The sequence below is a fragment of the Bison bison genome, unplaced genomic scaffold (genome assembly GCF_000754665.1).
Source record: "Bison bison bison isolate TAMUID 2011002044 unplaced genomic scaffold, Bison_UMD1.0 scf7180017864533, whole genome shotgun sequence".
Taxonomy (NCBI): Eukaryota; Metazoa; Chordata; class Mammalia; order Artiodactyla; family Bovidae; genus Bison; species Bison bison.
Genome location: NW_011495082.1, coordinates 10,769,654 through 10,778,334, shown reverse-complemented (window position 1 = coordinate 10,778,334; position 8,681 = coordinate 10,769,654). Strand labels below are relative to the sequence as shown.

Below are 8,681 nucleotides of genomic sequence, written 5' to 3'. Positions count from 1 at the left end.
CAGCACCGCCCCCGGAGCCCCGCGCGGTTCGTGGAGGGGGCGATGCCCGCTCTGACTGCGGGGCTGGCATCCCCCGAGCTGGCTAACAAAACAACGCGAGGCAGGTCACCCGCTGATGGCAGAGGTCTACCGCTCCAAGGCTGTCTCTGTGCGAACACACGCCCCCACATGTCGCTTTTTAGACTACGGAGTAAATTAACATTTTATATCCCATAACAGATTTTGCTTTCTAAAGAGTGGTTTAACAGAACCAAAATTCTATTGAATTACTGTACATTATACATTATGACTAAACATTTCAAAATAAGAATGGATTTTAAACTACTGAATAAAATAAGAATGCATGAATTCATACTGCCATAAATAAATGTGTTTATACATATACTCAGCCAATTCATGGGCAATCAAGAAACTTAATCGACCACTAATAAATTCCTCTCCGCCCTGAGAATCTTCTCTCAAAGCATGCGAACTGAAACGCAGACGTTGGCCACCTACCCCTTCTTCTGTTGGCCAGCTACCCCTTCTCTATCAGTTGGGAGATGTAGCCTTGGCTAGCCTGGAACGCTTTTGCTAAATGTCACTATTCTGTTTTAATCTTACACAGGTAGCAATCTCTCCCCACCGTATTCCCACCAATAAATATCCTTTTGTTACTGAGGAGAGATAAGGAAATGCTTTTCCTTATGGAAGAATACACTTACACTTGAAGTTGCTCAGTCGTGTCCGACTTTTTGCGACCCCATAGATTGTAGCCTGCCAGGCTCCTCCATCCATGGGATTTTCCAGGCAAGAGTACTAGAGTGGGTTGCCATTTCCTTCTCCAGAGGATCTTCCCGACCCAGGGATTGAACCTGGGTCTTCCACATTGGAGGCAGACACTTTACTGTCTGAGCCACCTGGGAAGTCAATAGAATGCTAACTAATAAATATAAAATAAGTGCCTGGGGTTAGGGAAAATACTTAAAAAATTTTAAAGAAATATGAGAAGCCAGTTTTCCCTAAAGCCATAAATCAGTTACAATAAAGGCTCTAGACAGGGAGCTGGGGGTATGAGTGGAGGAGGTAGTGGCAGCAGGTGGTTAAGGACCAGAAATTCAGGCCTCACTAGTAACAGCTGAGCAGTGACTCAGTCCGTGTCCAGCCAAGGCAGAGGTGACGGCCAGCGGGCATTCAGAAGAGAGCTCATCTGGGCAGGCTGGTACCCACATCCACACGGCAATCAAAGCAGGCGGGGTCCCACTGACTTCTCCTGCAAGGTGTTCCCCACAGCCACCTTATTATCATTTTTCATTTATTTCTGTTAAATAAAGGTGGTGAAAGAAAAGCCCTTCCAACTCTAATATTCTATAATTCCCTGAGGAGAAGACCCCGTCCTCATAATTCTTCTAGATGAAAATGTAGCTTAAATTCCTTTTTGGTTCATGGTCAGTATTTTCTCTGCTTTTTTGTTTCTTAACCTCAGCTTATCTTAACCTCAGCTTATCAGTGACATTTCAAATAACCAACATGACTTACTTGGGCCCGCTTCTCAAGAGGGATGAGCCCTGAGTCCCACAGCTGCAGGGGTGTAGGCAGCATATCTCTGTCAATGAGGGTGAGTATATCTGAGCTCTTCAAGGGTACAGATTACTAATTACATGGTTATGAAATAAAACTTCCAAAGATGCTTATCCTGCAGGACAGGTAGAAAGGGCCTCTTCTCCTTGGAGATGGAGAGGGACGGTATTGCTCCCAGATAAGCTGTGTCTATTCCAGTCCCTCTTCTAGTTCTTTCTTCCAGCGTGGCCCCCACATCACCTGCATCTGAAAAACTGGAAGGTATTTATCAAATAGAGAAAATCCTGGGCCTTACCCCCTTACGAGGAATCAGATTTTTGTGGCTTGGAACCTGAGAATCTGCATTTCAACCCGATTATATCTGTTAGATAATCTGATTCCCTGATCAGTTTAGGTAATCTAAGATACAAGTAATCTAAATTACCCACATTCAGCACAATTCAGCATCTCTGCAGCTCAAAATACAGTTGCCAAACCACCAGCAGCAACTGGGAGCTTGTTAGAAAAGCAGAAAGAGTCTCAGTCTCACCACAGACTTCCTGAGTCAGAATCTGCATTTTAATAAAAACCTCACTGACTGAATATGCACATTAAAATGATACTGCTCTGCATATTGTTTCCCAAACCTTGGTTATTTGTGTATGTGTGTTATCGTTGTTCAGTCATGTCCAACTCATTGCAACCCCATGAACTGTAGCCCACCAGGTTCCTCTGTCCATGGGGTTCTCCAAGCAAGAACACTGGAGTGGGCTGCCATTCCCTTCTCCAAAGGGTTTTCCCAACCCAGGGATTGAACATGGGTCTCCTGCATTGCAGACAGACTCTTTACTGTCTAAGCCACTATTTTTTTTAATCTGGCATAACTATATTTACTTAATATTTTAAAAACCAATTTACATTTTAACCATATCTAGCCTTGTCTTCCCTGGTGGCTCAGACGGTAAAGAGTCTACCTGCAGTGTGGGAGACCCAGGTTTGATCCCTCAGTTGGGAAGATCCCTTGGAGAAGGAAATGGCAACCCACTCCACTATTCTTGCCTGGAAAATTCCATGGATGGAGGAGGCTGGTAGGTTACAGTCCGTGGGGTCTCAGAGTCAGACACGACTGAGCAACTTCACTTAGCCTTGTTTTAAGCAAAACTATCCAAGAGATCACAAGCTGGAATTAAGACTGCCGGGAGAAATATCAATAACCTCAGATATCCAGATGACACCACCCTTATGGCAGAAAGTGAAGAGGAACTCAAAAGCCTCTTGATGAAAGTGAAAGAGGAGAGTGAAAAAATTGGCTTAAAACTCAACATTCAGAAAACGAAGATCATGGCATCTGGTCCCATCACTTCATGGGAAATAGATGGGAAAACAGTGGAAACAGTGTCAGACTTTATTTTTTTGGGCTCCAAAATCACTGCAGATGGTGATTGCAGCCGTGAAATTAAAAGACGCTTACTCCTTAGAAGGAAAGTTATGACCAACCTAGATAGCATATTGAAAAGCAGAGATATTACTTTGCCAACAGAGGTTCATCTAGTCAAGGCTATGGTTTTTCCAGTGGTCATGTATGGATGTGAGAGTTGGACTGTGAAGAAAGCTGAGCGCCGAAGAATTGCTGCTTTTGAATTGTGGTGTTGGAGAAGACTCTTGAGAGTCCCTTGGACTGCAAGGAGATCCAACCAGTCCATCCTAAAGGAGACCAGTCCTGGGTGTTCATTGGAAGGACTGATGCTAAAGCTGAAACTCCAGTACTTTGGCCACCTCATGTGAAGAGTTGACTCATTGGAAAAGACTCTGATGCTGGGAGGGATTGGGGGCAGGAGGAGAAGGGGATGACAGAGCATGAGATGGCTGGATGGCATCACTGACTGGATGGACATGAGTTTGAGAGAACTCCGGGAGTTGGTGATGGACAGGGAGGCCTGGCGTGCTGTGATTCATGGGGTCGCAAAGAGTCAGACACGACTGAGCGATTGAACTGAACTGAACTGATCCAAGAGATCATGAGTTTGGAAGTTCTACTTTACTTTTTCTAGAACACTGAAACCCATGCAGAACTATTGAAATTAAAATGCTTGCTTACTTAACAACACACAGAATCATCTCGCCCACCACATGTGGTCCAAAGGCTCTGGGGGTGAGGCTGACGCTGAACCCTGGGATGCCGGAGCGCTCGGTGTCAGCTGAACGTGAGTGTCCTGAGCAACCCACAGGGTGCTGAGTTTATTCCCCGCCCCCTGCCCCTTATTCACATTATGCATGAGAAAAGTCGGGCTGTGCTGCCAAAGTTAACAGGTATTTATGGTAGAATCAGGACCAAAAGCACAGAAGGAATTCTCTGGTGGGTACTTATTCCTGCACAGATCTTCTCCCCTCCAACTGGGAGCAAAGCTATGTGCCCTCTTCAATTTAAAAGGTCTGCTGCTGCTGCTGTTAAGTCGGTTCAGTCATGTCCGACTCTATGTGACCCCATATACAGCAGCCCACAAGGCTCCCCCGTCCCTGGGATTCTCCAGGCAAGAACACTGGAGTGGGTTGCCATTTCCTTCTCCAACGCGTGAAAGTGAAAAGTGAAAGTGAAGTCACTCAGTCCTGTCCGACTCTTAGCGACCCCATGGACTGAAGCCCACCAGGCTCCTCTGTCCATGGGATTTTCCAGGCAAGAGTACTGGAGTGGGCTGCCATTGCTTTCTCCATGTTGCTAGATAACCTGTTGTTTGTTGTTGCTTAGTCACTCAGTCATGTCTGACTCTTTTGTGACCCCATGGACAGTGGCCCAGCCAACCAGCTCCTCTGTCCATGGGATTTTTCCTGCCAAGAATACTGGTGTGGTAACCAGTGATTTTTCCTCCAGTTCAATTAGGCAGTTCTCCTGTTTTCCTTTCCATAGTAAATAGCTGGCAGCTGGCAATACATTTGAAAATCCTCATTACTGAAAGTCATTCAGTCGTGTCTGACTCTTTATGACCTGATGGACTATACAGTCCATGGAATTCGCCAGGCCAGAATACTGCAGATTCTTTACCAGCTGAGCCACCAGGGAAGCCCAGTCAACACAGTGAGAGCCTTCCCAGCCCCAGATTCCTCTGCAGCAGGGTTAAGGCACGTGATCTGCACTGGCCAATCAGCTGTGCCTCACACGAGTGAGCCTGGAAAGGAGCCGAGTGGAAGCGCCGCCCACTGGTAGGTCTGAGTAGAAGGCCTTCCAGCCTTCAAGGTTGGCAGTGTCCAAGTTCCTGGCTTCCAGGCTTAAACGTGATAGGTGCTGAGCTGCAGTGGCAACGAGGAGGAGCTGCCAGAGAGATGCAGGGCGTTGTTCCCTGCTGTGAAATAGATTCTTTCTGCTGGAGCCTTTTGGATTTCTAAATGGCAACCCACTCCAGTGTTCTTGCCTGGAGAATCCCAGGGACGGGGCAGCCTGGTGGGCTGCCGTCTATGGAGTCGCACAGAGTCGGACACGACTGAAGCGACTTAGCAGCAGCAGCAGCCGCAGGAGCTACCTGCTAGCCCTTAAGAATCCCTCTAGTGTGAAGTTGTCAGAGTGGGTTCCAATGGGAACTGATAACTTTACCCAGCACATCTTATAGCCACAGTTTTCCGCAGAGATGTTCTCTGGTTTTCCTCACCAGAGTTGGTTGCTGGTCACAATAGAAGTTGCCTGAGACTCTTTCAGTAAAATGCAACTGCATGACTGATTATGGACCCCAGCTATTTATTTAGTAAGAGTCTAATTTCTATAGCCTCATTAGACCTCATTATTAATTTATAAAAATTCAATTTTAAGCACTGCTGCTGCTGCTGCTAAGTCGATTCAGTCGTGTCTGACTCTCTGCGACCCCATAGAGGTTAGCCCATCAGGCTCCTCCGTTCCTGGGATTCTCCAGGCAAAAACACTGGAGTGGGTTGCCATTTCCTTCTCCAATCCATGAAAGTGAAAAGTGAAAGTGAGGTAGCTCAGTCCTGTCTGACTCTTAGTGACCCCATGGACTGCAGCCCACCAGGCTCCTCCATCCATGGGATTTTCCAAGCAAGAGTACTGGAGTGGGGTGCCATCGCCTTCTCCGATTTTAAGCACTAAACACCTTAAAATAATGATTTTGAATTAGAAATATCTATGCCACTTAAGTATTTTGGACCTCCAAACCCAGGACTGTATGGCAGAAGTGATATTATTTGTACACATAATTACTGATTTTGTAAGAATTCTCATAAAACATTTCTGCAATACATGGTAACCAGTCTCTAATATACAGCTATATACAGCTCGCTGCTGCTGCTGCTGCTGCTAGGCCGCTTCAGTCGTGTCTGACTCTGTGCGACCCCATAGATGGCAGCCCACCAGGCTCCCCCGTCGCTGGGATTCTCCAGGCAAGAACACTGGAGTGGGTTGCCATTTCCTTCTCCAATGCATGAAAGTGAAAAGTGAAAGTGAAGTGGCTCATTCCTGTCCGACTCTTTGCGGCTCCTCTGTCCATGGGATTTTCCAGGTAAGAGTACTGGAGTGGGGTGCTATTGCCATACTGAAATTTTAATACAGACTAAGTTTTTCTTTGGAAGGAATGATGCTAAAGCTGAAACTCCAGTACTTTGGCCACCTCATGCGAAGAGTTGACTCATTGGAAAAGACTCTGATGCTGGGAGGGATTGGGGGCAGGAGGAGAAGGGGACGACAGAGGATGAGATGGCTGGATGGCATCACTGACTCGATGAACTCCGGGAGCTGGTGATGGACAGGGAGGCCTGGCGTGCTGCAATTCATGGGGTCACAAAGAGTTGGACACGACTGAGCGACTGAACTGAACTGAACTGAAGTTTTTCTTAATAAGTAAAATTGTCACTTACTTTGAGTTGAATGTGTCCAGAATCAAGAAAACCAGAACTAATTCTCACTACCAATTATATCTATTATTGTCATGTTATGTGTCGGGAGAATATCATTTGCCTGTGTGTTGTGATAATTTATTGTGTAATAAAAGGCTTCAAGGGGTCACAAATGCTATTAAATGATGCATGGGAATGGTCATTTTTAAGTGATGATGATACTGAGGACTTTCAATCTAGTATCAAAAGACAAAGTTAAAAAACTAAGAAAGTATATATATATTATATATAAATATAATATATATGTATGCACATATATAAGTATATATATTATGCACATATATAAGTGTATATATATATGTATTTCTAATACTCTGTAAGGGTTAAAGATATAAAAAGGAAGGAATGAAGAATTAAATCCTGGAAAAAACAATATTCAGGAAATTGGTGAAGGAACTCCAGTCAGGAAACCACAGTGATAAAGAACAATAGAAGAATGGGATGGGAGAAGCCAAGGAGAGAATTACAAGTCTGCCAGTAAATACTAAATCAGTCACTGTGTGGCTAAATGTCTCTGCCTCCTAGCTGCACTCCCTCCCACAGCTTCCTGAGGCAGGGGCAAGGTTTGAGGAGAATTGCCAAATTCTTTACAAGAATTCTACCTAGAAATGAGTGTATGATACTCCTGGGTAGAAAAAAAATGTAAAAGGGACTGCTTCTGACCACTAAATTCAAGGAGGGGGTGGGCAGGAAATAAAGGAAACAAAAATACCTAAGTGTGATTTTCCACAATGGACTGACCCTCCAAGAGTTTGAATGAATGAAATGAATAAAGGCCCTTCCCAGGCAGGAGATCTGGACAATGTACTGAAACTCCAAGAGTTTAGGTAATGACAACTGTAGAAACCATCTACAAATGATTCACTAAAAATCTCTTGAGATTGAGGTCTGGCTAATGAAGCTTTGGCCACCTGATGCAAAGAACCAGTCTTTTCACTGAAAAAGACCCTGATGCTGGGAAAGATTGAAAGCCGGAGGAGAAGGGGACAGCAGAGGATTAGATGTTTGGATGGCATCACCAACTCGATGGACATGAGTTTGAGTAAACTCCGGTAGTTGGTGATGGACAGGGAGGCCTGGCATGCTGCAGTCCATGGGGTCACAAAGAGCGGACACGACTGAGAGACTGAACTAATGAAGCTTCAAATTTTTAGAGGCATAACTTAAGTGCAAGTTAAATAAAAGTCATAATATTACAAAAGATAGGACATGTCTAGAAAATATATTTTAGTTGGAGACCTCCAAACAAGAGAGTATGAGGACTAACAAGGGCAATGGCAGCAGAGATACCCTGGCCCAGCCTCTTCTCATGTCTCAGCTGGGTTTTAGTTTGGATACTTATAAGGGGTTTGGACAGCAGCTGAGGCTCCAGGAGGCTCTAAAATATGAACTCTTCACCAAGCAAGTAACATACATGAATGAGGAAGTCCACAGCCCTCCACAGGAGAGCTACCAGTTTCAATGGAAAAAAAAGGCTTATTTTCAGTAGTCATATAGGCAATCCCGAAACAGGTTAAGGTTTGGATAATCCTGGACATACTGGAAGATCACCAGCTGAAGTGGAAGGAGCATAGATAGCTTTTACTTTATATATTGAAAACTATTAGCTTAAATTGGAGTTACAGCTTATCTTGAAAGATGAAATTTCAGTGGTTTTTATAAGCTGCAAAACTTGGTAGTGTTAAATTGCCGAAGAAGGCTTGGTCAGACTTTAAAAGGTCCAGGATCTTTTGTGAACTGGAAGCCTGGGTTTGAACCCTACCTCCATCTTACTGGCTTTGTGATCTTGTCAAGGTTACTTAACCTCTCTGACCCCAGGTTTCCTCAAGTATAAAGGAATAATAATTATAAGGTTGTGACAGATTACATAAGATAATTACACAGCACATTTAGCAAGAGCCTGCTATGCTTAATACTCATAAAGATAATTTGAATTATTTTCTGAAGAAATGAAAAAACTATATTTCTACTCATAATATGTGCAAAAATCAAATATTATTTATAAACATTTAGAATAATGATTAATATTTTTGGACGCTTACTATTAGATGCCAGTAAGAATAATAACACAAATGTCTTTATTAGGTCTTAAATCATCAAGTCCTTATTAAGAAATGTTATGCCTGTTGCTTTGTACCTCCCCCACCTGCCCAGAAATGATACTTTGTTCCATTTTCAGTGACATATTTGACATGTCTGTTTTCCCTACAAGTCCCACCCCCCACTAGTGATACATCTGTAAAGTA

The 8,681-nt window shown here is 44.1% G+C and overlaps 1 protein-coding gene across 4 annotated transcripts in view; it reads right to left on the bottom strand.

Moving 5' to 3' along the window:
• CAST (calpastatin) overlaps positions 1-8,681 on the bottom strand; it is a 188,348-nt gene that overhangs the window by 85,491 nt on the left and 94,176 nt on the right. The gene's annotated exons all lie outside the window — the stretch shown is intronic.